Here is a 13502-nt window from a genome sequence, read left to right on the forward strand (position 1 = left end):
CAGGGATGCTGGCCCATGTTGACTCCAATGCTTCCCACAATTGTGTCAAGTTGTCTGAATGTCCTTTGGGTGGTGGACCATTCTTGATGCACACAGGAAACTGTTGAGCATGAAAAATCCATCAGTGTTGCAGTTCTTGACATACTCAAACCAGTGTGCCTGGCACCTACTACCATATACTGTTCAAAGGCACTTAAATATTTTTTTCTTGCCTATTCAAGCTCTGAATGGCACACATACACAATCCATGTCTCAATTGTCGCAAGGCTTAAAAAAAATCCTTCTTTAACCTGTCTCCTTCATCTACACTGATTGAAGTGGATTTAACAGGTGACATCAATAAGGGATCATAGCTTTCACCTGGATTCACCTGGTCAGTATGTCATGGAAAGAGCATGTGTTAATGTTTTACGCACTCAGTGTATAATATTTAATTCATGTGCAAGTTGTAGATCACAAATTCTTCATCTTACTAAAATTATATACAGAACAATGTTGACATTTTGTGGTGGGTTACTAACCAAAGGCCAAACAAGTGTATTCTTCTAACTGTATACATTAGTACTTGCTTTGTTTTAAAGGCCCAATGCAGTCAAAAACATGACTTACTTGTGTTTTATATTTGACTACTATGAGGTTGGAATAATACAGTAACATTTTGAAAATGATTATAATGCCCTGTTAGTGTAAGAGCTGTTTGAAAAGACAGCCTGAAATCTTAGCTTGTTTTGGTGGGATGGAGTTTTTGGCTGCCTGGTGACATCACCAGTCTGTAAATTAGTTAATAAACCCATAAGAAAGAGTTCCAAACATCTCTGCAAATAACAGCAACGTTTTCTGTTGTCCCCTCCCCAATCAGACCACTCCCAGACAGTCCTAGCAAAATTCTTGCTTGAAAAATTGCTCTTTGCTAAGTAGCTATTTTTGTTTCTTTTTGACCATTTTATTTTAAAACAATCACAGTAAGGAATTTCATTGTTACCCAGAAATGATTTGATATTGAGACAAAAACGGCCGTATTGGACCTTTAATGAATGAGTTTCTACACATACCTTTTCCTGGGAGTGTCAGGACGTTTTGGCAGTGAAGTGGAAAACAACTTCAAAACACGGCTGTCAATTTGTGAGCACATGTTGCCAGACTGTGGGTTCATGGGTTGGACAGTGTGTAACCTTTACTGAAGTTCCCAGTTAATCAAGCCTTTAATCTTGGAGAGCCTGCTCCCTTTACAAAATTCCAGCCACATAGTGCTCCCTGCAGTTATCGAATTGGGTGCACCTCCAATTAAAGTGACACAGACAAACTCCATTACTATCAATGTGCCTTTGGGTTTTCCTGCTAGCACTCTCCTGCATCAGAACCAAATAATGTTTGACTTTTCGGCTTTGGAAACTTTTAATAGAGTTCATTCCACAATCAACCTCAGGAGGGAGCAGAGTGAACTCTGACTTTGTAGTATTGATCCTCTCATATGTTTACTGGCCCGAGGTCACAGGAATCCCTTTCCCGCTCCCAGAGGTCAATAATGTCAATACAGTAAATTAGGTCATTTTGCTGGAAAACATCCTGAGATGGCCCATTTCCATTTGACTAAACTTTATATGTGAAATAGTCAATTACGGCCACATGTCAACTTGTCACACTTCCTGGTCTGAAAAGAGATTGCACAGAGACCTTGCTGTTGGAGATATATCTAAGGGGGGGTGGAACGGAAGATAAACAAGCTACCTATTGTCAAGACCTCCACTTGCTCATTGGAGACAGAGGATTAGTGGCATTTAGCCCTTTTCTTTCCATCGGAAATGGAGAGAGAGAAGACAGAGAAGATACAAGACCTCCACATACTTATTTATATATTGTCCGGGTATCACAGAAGACACGTTGTTCTATTTGAATAAAATACCTTCTACTGACTTGAAATTACACTAAAACATAGAATTGGCTAGTATTATGATAAGCAAGGGAAAATGACTCACTGAGCTAAATTTAATGCAGCACATTTAAACCATGGTAAGAATATACAGATAATGTTTTTTAAGTGTGAAGTAGGCCCTAAAGCCCAAATGTTAACGTAAATCTGTAGATATTTGCTCCAGTCTTTTCCTTGAGATTGTCTACTTGAGATTGTCTACAGGGCATAAAAAAAGCTAGAAGAGAGTGAAGAAGAAATTGACTAGCGCCACAAATTCCTTTGAGAGCAAGAATTCACTGAAGCTGACATTTTGTTTGCTAATTCCATGCACGACATTGCTCCGGTTTAGGTCAGTGAAGTAAAAAGTAGCACAGTTTTGATAAATCGCTCCCCTCATTTGGTTCTGGTTGGAGTGGACACAAAGGACTGACCTCCAGTGCATATTGAAAAAGCTCACTGAGGGGCCAATGTAATCATTGGGCATGGTCGGGGGCAGAGAGAGGAGAGATGCTTCAGACTTGGCTGAAGCATAGCAGGCAGACAGAGCACCGACTGGGGCCACTGAAATGGAGTCCAGTGAGGGGCCTATTGCCAAATACCAGTGGGGAAATAAACAGACCTAAAATAGACAACGGGAGCCAGGAAATGTATTTTATTGGAGAACTAATCAAGGGGGGGGAGCACAATTTAGATTTAGATTGGATTCCTACCGACATCAGGGTTATCTATATGTCTCATACTGGGCGGTGTAATTTGATGTTTGATGTCCACGCTGCGGTCTGATGTATGTTCTGGTGCATGGGTTGTGACTGGCGCCTGTGTTTAACGGCCATGCGTTGTGACAAATGCTCAAGGAGCCCACATTTTAGAGGTCATTTTGTGTTTTGCCGTTTGGGTTTTAGGTAAGCTACTGTGAAACTTTGTAACCACATTCTACATCACGACCAATGCTCAAATTCGAGTCGGATTGCATTATTATTTGAGAAGATAACTCGTTTTGCCACAGCAGGCAATATGAATCATATGCTCGGGGATACATATACATGATGATGAGATAAGTTGTTTCACATTTTATCTCAGTTTAACCAACGACAAAAAAGATAAGAATGTTGCATTTTTAATTATTAGTTACAACTTGCATACAAACATTAGGATGAAAGTCTTTCTTTAAAGCTGGACCTAACTCCTGGCTTGAGCCTTGTGCACCAGGACTCGCCTCTGGTCTGTGGCAGCACCTGACCCCAAATGTTTACGTACAGGCTGCCATTTTAATCACACAGACACTTTATCACTCCAAGTTATTGTTGAAAAGCGTTCTGAGGGGCGCATCAACTTTTTTGCTCCCTAGCAATTGAGTCTTTGGGTCAAGCCAACTAACTTGAACATTTCAACCACTCATTAAACTAGAAAGAGATTTTAATTTGGCTACACTACAGTAGTGCAAACCTCCCCTTATAGATCAATTTTAAGCCCCAGTCCCTATCCATTTATATGACAATAAATAGGAGTGGAATAGAAGATGAGGTAGTTAGGAAACAATGCAAATGCACATCAGTGAACCGTGTGTATTGATCTTGTTTATATTTGAATGTTGGCTCATACCCTTCACTTGTCTGTTTCGCCTCCACGATCAGGTATAAAGAAAGTGTTTTATTGAATTCAGAATCTGGTGTGCTGACTAGCAATATCTGAACACAATTTGGCCTGTAATAACATTGGCAAGCAAACAGCATTCATGTCAGGTTTCATCCAACGTGGTGTGGTGGACTGTAGCCTCTGAGATGCTCTGTTCTTTTGGATGTTAGCTAAAAGTGGTTTGAATGACTATAGCATAAAGTAATTGATACGATATAATAGGGAATCCATAGAAAGTGACTTAAAACGATCCATAAGAGTGCACGCAAGGGAACTTAGCTAAAGTGCTAACATATGACTTCTTGTTTTTCCTACTGTATATCAACCTTAAAGGTTTTTCTTTTTTGTTTAACTGGGTTTTGGCACAATTTAGAAGTCACATGTTTTCACAGCCTTTCCTACTAATCTCAACATGTTCATCATTTTGGTTGGGTGTTGGTTTTGACGTTGAAAATACTTAGAATATCCTGCTATGTGGAGATCAAGAGGGATACTTTTTTAATGTATCCCATTCTAATCTAATTTAAGTTGCAGCCAAGACAGCTCAATGCCAAATACCATCAAATCCAGCCTTTGATGCCAGAGCCAAAGACATTAAACATGCTGGAATGTGGTAGTGGGATGCAAGTGCCAGGTGTGTACCACAGTATAATTAGGTCTGAATTAAATTAAAGCAACATATAAACCGTGTCACTTACTTATTAGGTTAACATTTATAGAAGGCATAGGTATGTTCAGGTTTGGGTTATACTAGCCGGCACAGTCTCGTAACCATTTTGGACTTCCCTTAAAAAAAAACATTAGTTTATGTTCAGGTGTAAATCAGGATTATTATTTTTTTCACATAATTTTTATCCACATCAAACGATTTCCCATAAGAAATTGTATTTCCCTTAATAGACACAAAGTCCGTGAGGTACATATGTTCGAAGGTGTTAAAGATTCTGACCAATTTCAACTGTGTAATGACGTCATTTGAGAGGGAGGTGATTGCCATGCAGGGATCAAGTCTTCAGTAGCATGACACTCATTGGCTTACTCTGCCATTGCAACTTACCCTGGCCACTCATTTTTTAAAGGTATTTAAATATGTATGAACTGTATGTAGGAGTTTTGCATGTCTTGTGCACCACCTATTCTATTGTGTAGGGCAACGCTGATGAGACGCATCCACCTGTATCTCCTGTTAGCACACTATTCAACCTTGACATTGCCTCTACTCTAGATAACTGTGTGTCGCTTGATGGCGAAAGCAAACAACCTATTGTATCCCGCCAATAAAAGCAATCAAATGGAGTATATAATTGTGAAGTCAAGCGTTAATTGCCAGCATAACTATGATACCGGAATAATTAAGAGTGTGCTTTTTTTCTTAGGGATTGGCACACAATTATACACCTCCTCACAGTGGCAAACAGAGACATTCAATAGACGATAATAACAATAACGACAGAGGAAATGAAACATGGCTACAAGGGATACAATACAGTACTAATGGAGTACTGCTGCAAGCCTGTATCCAAGAGGGTTGCCATGTCTGCAAAGTCAATTTGCATGCCTATTATGTCCGGTAATTCTTTTTAGGTTAGCATTCAAATCTGTACAGGGTTCTCCCAGTCTTCACACCTAAATGAAATATTTCTCTGCCTCCTAATAACTGATGAGATCCATCTAGAAACAGAGACACCTAGCACTGTCAAACAGAGCTGGGAGATTCCTATCCATTTTCATTACCGTGCTAGTTTGTTTGCATTTGTATGCAGGTCATAAATGCCACCGTGGATTTTGTGGTGTTTAAATCAATTTAAGTCAAATGATTCATCATTGCAAACTGGCAATCCCGCGGCTGGTTTATGTCGAGCTCCATTCTCGGAGTGATCCACCAAATATCCCTAATAGCTACATGTCCAACAAGATACTACTCTCTCATTCTCAACCAGCTACACTGTACATGATATGGGCTTGTGTTAGAAACATTGGGAATGTTTCTCTTAACGCAGGCGTATGTCATTTAGTCAAGAGGCCCCAAGTCATCACAGAGTGCAGTGCTATTTAGCAGTACCTAAAGTATTCTGGCTTGTAATTCAATGTGTGATATACAATAGTACAGACAGTGGTAATCTATAGGAGGAAATGTTCTGTCCTTAATTTTTGTATTATTAAAAGGTGGAGATAAATGAAATATTCATAAGATGATATGCTGCTTTAATATTCCAAGAATGTATCATTATATTAGGGAACAGGTTTTTATGTGAAGTAGACTGGGGCCGCGGATTATATTTCATTGTTTGATCACTAGGTGGGAATATTATGAGACCCAGAAAGCGCCCCCCTTTAGGAAAACATTTAGGACCTATTTCTTGGGCCAATGGTCTTTGGCCTGACACTTCTCAACAAGTTAATGATAGTCTGAATAGTGCTCTCAAATCACAGAGTAAAGTTTTTTCGCTTTGCTTTGTCTTTGACTAGTACAGTATGTAGCGCCTGCCAGCTTTAAATATTACCAAGAAGGGAGAATGGAGAGCAATAATAAATATATAAAAGCAATAATAAATATTGATGTATTTACTTTCAATGTATTCACCTAAGGCAATAATAACCCTGTTTACAAAGAAATTTGAATAAACCCCCCCCCCCCCCCACACACACCACAGAATCCCTGAAGTGCTGTAAAATACTTGTTTAACACCAAAGTGGCTCTGTTGTCTTGTGTTTACGTAAGAGTATTAAAAACAAACACTGTGCCATTACACAACTATCAGGAGATCTCCAACACTCTTAGAACAGCTCTAAAAAAAGATCTGATGTGAAAAGATCTGATGTAATTGGTCAAAAGACAAATTGGTGGAAAAAATATCAGAATTGGGCAGGCTGTCTAAATGCAGCCATAGACCCATTCCTATTTTGGATGATGATACCGTTATTGTAGCATTGGATGGGACAGACAGTAATCCTTCTCACCCCCCTCCTGGTCAGAGGAAGATCAAGCGAGGGGGACCCGCTGTGCCTCTACAAGATGCCATTCTCCGAGGTCACCAAAGGTCACCGAGGTGCCCAGAGTTCATGTGTACTTTTAAGGGACGTGAAACTATACTCAGGCTCCTCAACAGCTTTATAATTGGATTAGAGCTGACAGCAGAGGCCCTCCTTTGACTCTTATCATTACCTGCTTTTGTCTGCCTCAGTGACAAATGGAGCTTAAGGGCAACGCTGCTCCGAGGTTTGGAGGAGCCAACCTACCCGCAGATTAGGTGATGTGTCTCGACCAATTAAAGACCAGGGCCAGGTGTCATGCTGATTTGAGGGGGGAAATTGAGACCTCTCCTGACATCTGTCAAATTTCACCCTCGTTAGTCCACAACTGCTTGAGGGTTTGAGAGGGACAAACGCCTCTTTTCTCTCTTATTTCTCATTCTCTTCTTCTTCCAAGGTAATCTGAGCTGCCATGCCTTGACCCCGCCTCCTACGCCTCTTCCATAGAGAGCTAATCAGACTCACCTGGAGGTTCCCAGAGGCTAGAGCACCCAGTCAGCAACAGATGATCCTGGTTGATCCCATGGGCAAACAGCGGGGCCTCGCCCCCCTCACACCCACCAGGCCCCTGACTCAGGATCAGGGATGGAGCAGTGGCGTATATTCATGGATGGCAAGCAAAACCATGATTCCCCAAACAATTGACCAAGAAAAAAAGAAAAAAAAGTTTAAAACAATGTATCTTTTGTCTCTTGTGTTTCATAATTGTTCGTCAATTCACAAAAGGCTGAATATATCTCTGTGGAGAAAACACAAGAGGCAGCGAAACAGCACAGTCTCTGTATGTGTAGGCCATTTATCGGACTCTGTCTGGTCAAAAAGAGTATGACATTGTTGCCGCACGTAACATTGATAAAAAGGGAAGCCAGCAAGCATTTGGCCTCCCTGATAAAAAAAGTATCAAATAATATCCAATCAGCATTGAGTTAAACTGTGAATGGTCCTGGCGCACCAAAAAAAGTGTCAAGTGGCTTCACTCCAATCACATCACATCGAGAGCAATACGTCATTTTTAGAAACAACTTGAATTGTTGCATCTCGTTGTGTTGTTGTCCTCCGGTTCCGATCAAACCATAAATTCATACTACGTGCCCCTGGCCTGAGAGGATGGAAGTTCAATATGTAGATACTGTACATATAGAAGGCTAATGTTTACTAGCTAACGTTGCCCATGAAAGGAAGTTAGGCTAGTGAGCAAACATTTCAGCCAGGTAGCCTTGGACAACAAAACATAAAAGTGTGTACTGTATGACAGACATAGAACGTTTTGGCAACATGAAAGAGGATGGCATTGGCGTTTCTCTATAAGTAGGGTGAGTCAACATATTTGTTCTACTTGCACGAACGCACGCACACACACAGAGAAATCAGAACCATCGACAACCACATCATATTTAGCTTACGTTGATTGGACTAAATTGTTTTTTGAGTTGATGGTTCTGAGTCTTTTTGAGTCTTTTAAGTTGTAACTATTTGACAAATCACAGGTGATTTGTTGATGTTGACATTTTAAAGTTGAAATGGTGATGGAATAGTGGAGGCAGCTCCTGTTTTCTTTGCAACTTGTGGTAACCTTCCGTGGTTCTAAATAATTCACTTGCTTGACCGTGCTGTAGGTCATGTAACGGTTTGTTAAATGCAATATGCTTTGTCGACTTCACCGGACAGAGGTTGCTCTCCGGTTTTGTGATGAAACAAAGGTGTGGTTGAATTTATTCTGCCACTGTGTCTTCTTATTGTCTCGGCCTTAGGCCTATATGTCACAGTGGCAAGGTATATGAGCTAACAGGTTATAGCGCAAACAAAGCAATTATCACATCACATACAGTTGAAGTCGGAAGTTGACATACACCTTAGTCAAATACATTTAAACTCAGTTTTTCACAATTCCTACTTTTAATCCTAGTAAGAATTCCCTGTCTTAGGTCAGTTAGGATCACCACTTCATTTTAAGAATGTGAAATGTCAGAATAATAGTAGAGAGAATTATTGATTTCATCACATTCCCAGTGGGTCAGATGTTTACATACTGTCACGAACCGGCTCAAAGCCCGTAACAAAAGGGAGACAACGTGGAGAAAAGGAGTAACAAAATATATATTTATTAACTAAAGTAACTAAGTATAATATACAATGGTGTGTGTGTAATCAGTAATCAGTAGTGTAAGTGAGTGTTTTTGCATGCATGAATGTGATAATGCAAGGTGTTGAAAGATGCTAAAACAAACAACCAAAAAACCACAAACAAACACAAACAAATCTATCAAGGTGTCTGCCTGGAGAGAGTCTCCCAATGAATGGGGAAGTGGTGTATTTATCCTGGGAGACACCGGGCCCAGGTGTCTCCCATGTAGCTGACGACCCTCCCCAACTCCGCCCACCAACATCCTAATAAGGAAACAAGAACAAAGAGAGAATACGGCAGACAGAGTGGGAGGGTCGTCACAATACACTGAATTAGTATTTGGTAGCATTGCCTTTAAATTGTTTAACTTGGGACAAACGTTTCGGTTAGCCTTCCACAAGCTTCCCACAATAAGTAGGGTGAATTTTGGACCATTCCTCCTGACAGAGCTGGTGTAACTGAGTCAGGTTTGTAGGCCTCCTTGCTCGCAAATACTTTTTCAGTTCTGCCCACAAATGTTCTATAGGATTGAGGTCAGGGCTTTCTGATGGCCACTCCAATACCTTGACTTTGTTGTCCTTAAGCCATTTTGCCACAACTTTGAAAGTATGCTTGGGGTCATTGTCCATTTGGAAGACCCATTTGCGACCAAGCTTTAACATCCTGACTGATGTCTTGATGTTGTTTCAATATATCCACATAATTTTCCTACCTCATGATGCCATCTATTTTGTGAAGTGCACCAGTCCCTCCTGCAGTAAAGCACCCCCACAACATGATGCTGCCACCCCTGTGATTCACGGTTGGGATGGTGTTCTTCGGCTTGCAAGCCTCCCCCTTTTTTCTCCAAACATAACAATGGTCAGTTCTATTTTTGTTTCATTAGACCAGAGGACATTTCTCCAAAAAGTAAGGTCTTTGTCCCCATGTGCAGTTGCAAACCGTAGTCTGGCTTTTTTACGGCGGTTTTGGAGCAGTGTCTTCTTCCTTACTGAGCAGCCTTTCAGGTTATGTCGACTTAGGACTCGTTATACTGTGGATATAGATACTTTTGTACCTGTTTCCTCCAGCATCTTCACAAGGTCCTTTGCTGTTGTTTTGGGATTGATTTGCACTTTTCGCACTAAAGTACATTTATCTGTAGGAGACAGAACGCATTGTTTGTACATTGTTTGTACAGATGAACGTGATACCTTCAGCCATTTGCAAATTGCTCCCAAGGACGAACCAGACTTGTGGAGGTCTACCATTTTTTTTCTGAGGTCTTGGCTGATATCTTTTGATTTAACTATGATGTCAAGCAAAGAGGCACTGAGTTTGAAGGTAGGTCTTGAAATACATCCACAGGTACACCTCCAACTGACTCAAATGATGTCAATTAGCCTATCAGAAGCTTCTAAAGCAATGACATCATTTTCTGGAATTTTCCAAGCTGTTTAAAGGCACAGTCAACTTAGTGTATGTAAACTTCTGACCCACAGGAATTGTGATACAGTGAGTAATAAGTGAAATAAACTGTCTGTAAACAATTGTTGGAACAATTACTTATGTCATGCACATAGTAGATGTCCTAACCGACTTGCCAAAACTATAGTTTGTTAACAAGAAATATGTGGAGTGGTTGAAAAATGAGTAAATGACTCCAACCTAAGTGTATGTAAACTTCTGACTTCAACTGTAGGTTGTAATATGACTTTTTTTCTGGCTTGACTTCCCCAGTGAGTTTACCCACGCACCGCTACTGGAATGGGGGGGGGGGGGGGGGGGGGGGGGTGGATTTTCCAACTGATGGTTTGTCCTGATAAGGTGGTGGAGATGGGGAAGGACAGGAGCTTCCCTCTACTCATGTACAACAATGGCAGGAGTATAGGATTTGGATCAGGCCATCAGGAATGAAACGTTACCCAGGGCATTCCCCTTCCGACTACCTACCAGCCCTGAAAGCTGTAGGAACAGGAGGGACTTTCACGGTTACAAGCTACAGCAGACAACAGCAAAAAACACAACTTTCAGTACGAACTACATATACTGTACCTTTCCAAGCAACATGGCAATACATCATAGGAAATAATGATTAGTATGTCCTATCTACTCTATTCTGCCTGACAATAAGCCAACTGTGTGCAAAGTTATGGGGCACAATTGTTCAATCAGTGCCATGTCTCATTTATACAGACATACTGTGCATAATACATGTTGCCATGATCCCTTTTTGACATAAAAAAAAGCAATAATGATAGCAACTTTTCCCTGATTTGCGGTGTTAAATTATTATAATATAGCCAATGGCCACTAGTAATGAAGACGTTGACATTCGCATTAGGGATGTGACAAATGGACAATTTTATTAAAATTTAAACAGCCATTTCTATACTGGTTTTCAATCAAAATTCCATGTGAAATCACAATGCATAATATGGTCCTATTGCTTCATGTGGTCCTATTTCGTATGACCACTAGGGGGAAATGACATTATATCTACTGCAGCCATTGGCTGATTCTCAAACCGAACACTTGGCCCCTAAGCCCTTTATCGAGTGGCCACTTTTTGTTGTGTTTGAAAGTTACCACTCGAGTCTGCAAGTGTGTTGGCCAAAATGAGCGTTGAGACGATCCCAACTGCCACTTATCAATATTCCAAAATGCGAAATCCATTTGTGAGCATTGTCTCCCATGACCTGTCTTGTGCATGACTCACTCATTATAGACATTCAGAAAGTTGTAAAAACAAAATGTGATCTCTACTCCTGCACAAAATATGTTAACGTACACAACCGTTCAAACGTTTGGGGTCACATTGAAATGTCCTTGTTGTTGAAAGAACATTTTCAAAAATTGCCCATTAAAATAACATCAAATTGATCAGCAATACAGTGTAGACATTGTTAATGTTGGAAATGACTATTGTACGGATTATTCTTTTATGGAATATCTACATAGGCGTACAGAGGCCCATTATCAGCAAATTGCCAAGAAAATTAAGATCTCGTACTATTCTGTATACTATTCCCTTCACAGAACAGAGAAAACTGGCTCTAACCAGAATTGAAAGAGGAGTGGGAGGCCCCGGTGCACAACTGAGAGAATTGCAAAGAAAAAGACAAATCTCAGACTGGCCAATAAAAAGAAAAGATTAAGATTGGCAAAAGAACACAGACACTGGACAGAGGAACTCTGCCTAGAAGGCCAGCATCCCGGAGTCGCCTCTTCACTGTTGACATTAAGACTGGTGTTTTGAAGGGTGCTATTTAATGAAGCTGCCAGTTGAGGACTTGTGAGGCATCTGTTTCTCAAACTAGACACTCTAATGTACTTGTCCTCTTGCTCAGTTGTGCACCGGGGCCTCCCACTCCTCTTTCTATTCTGGTTAGGGCCAGTTTGCGCTGTTCTGTGAAGGGAGTAGTACACAGAGTAGTACGAGATCTTCATTTTCATTTTTTCAATTTAACAACGATGACGTGCCGAGCGCTTTATATCTGTGGCAAATCATTTGAAATATGCATATCTCCTACTAACGTTAAAGCATTGTTGCGTTACGTAATTGTTACAATTTTCCTTTTATGATGATGATCGGGACCTGTTAGTGGTACAGTAGTTTCGTGATATGCATTGTGATTTAAATTTTGTGGAAGCAAAAAAACAACATGCTGTTTGGGTCATGGATTTTTTTATTAACAGCTTACACTTGTGGGAAGTAGCCTATAAGGCCTACAGGGCTAAATTCAAATGTTTCTTACAATATGGAAAGCATATGTATAACCACGGTAGCAATTAAATACAGACAAATACGGACAGACACTTCAAAACAAACTCAATTTAGATTTTTTTGTGGGGACTATCTGTTGTTCCATGTAGTGAATCTGTTATTCAATGCATTTGTATGGGCTAATAGCAGTAAGGCCCAAAATAATTTTTCAATCAAAGATTTTTGTAAGATTTTTTTTTATTCTTCAAGGGGTCTTAATTCTAAATCAAATAGCTAAATGATCCTTGGTATGACCTTCTTAAAACAATTCCTTGTAGCTTAGTAGACACCTCTCCACCGTCTTATACAGGGCTTATCCGCTTATGGGTTAAAAGCGAACAGTTGGGAAATTATGGGAAAATTACTAGCCTAAAGGTGAGGACACAACAGTTCACCTGACACAAGACTGAATCCAAACATTACACTGTTGTTTTTATACATTTTACATGTACTGTATTTTTCACCGCATTTGTTGATAACAACATCTAAAAATACTCGAGGTACATTCAGTACACAAGAATATAAAAAAATTATTGGAAAATTTGGTGTTGGTGCAACGTAAGGCACAAAAATGCCAAGGGTTTGTGGAAGGTCTAACTGGTGTTTCCAAACGGCCACACACCTCTCCAAAGCGTGCATAGCTCCTAAATAATGTCAATGCACTTTTATGACTCAAAGAAGAGTCTTCAACTATAAGGTGCTTTTTGAGCTCTCCTAGCTGTGCCGTTGAGGAACTAGAACAAGCAGACCCACTGTTATTCTTTACGCAATGCTAAAACGGTCCATTATAAATCGCATAATTTGAAAGCTTGTTCTATTACCAACATAACTAGCTAAATTATAACATACAATATTAAAGTGGTAGGGTTTCACAGAAAAGCAGATGGTAATTTTGGTGTGCATAGAATGGAGTCATGAGTGCATTCAGATGTGAGGCAGGCGGCAAATCTTCTTCACAATGCAACAAACATACTCATTCTGTTCAGGACAACCCAGGGTGTAACGCCATCTCCTCTTGTACAGATGGGGTGAAAAATACAGTACATCCTCTT

The sequence above is a fragment of the Salvelinus fontinalis genome, chromosome 16, assembly GCF_029448725.1.
Source record: "Salvelinus fontinalis isolate EN_2023a chromosome 16, ASM2944872v1, whole genome shotgun sequence".
Taxonomy (NCBI): Eukaryota; Metazoa; Chordata; class Actinopteri; order Salmoniformes; family Salmonidae; genus Salvelinus; species Salvelinus fontinalis.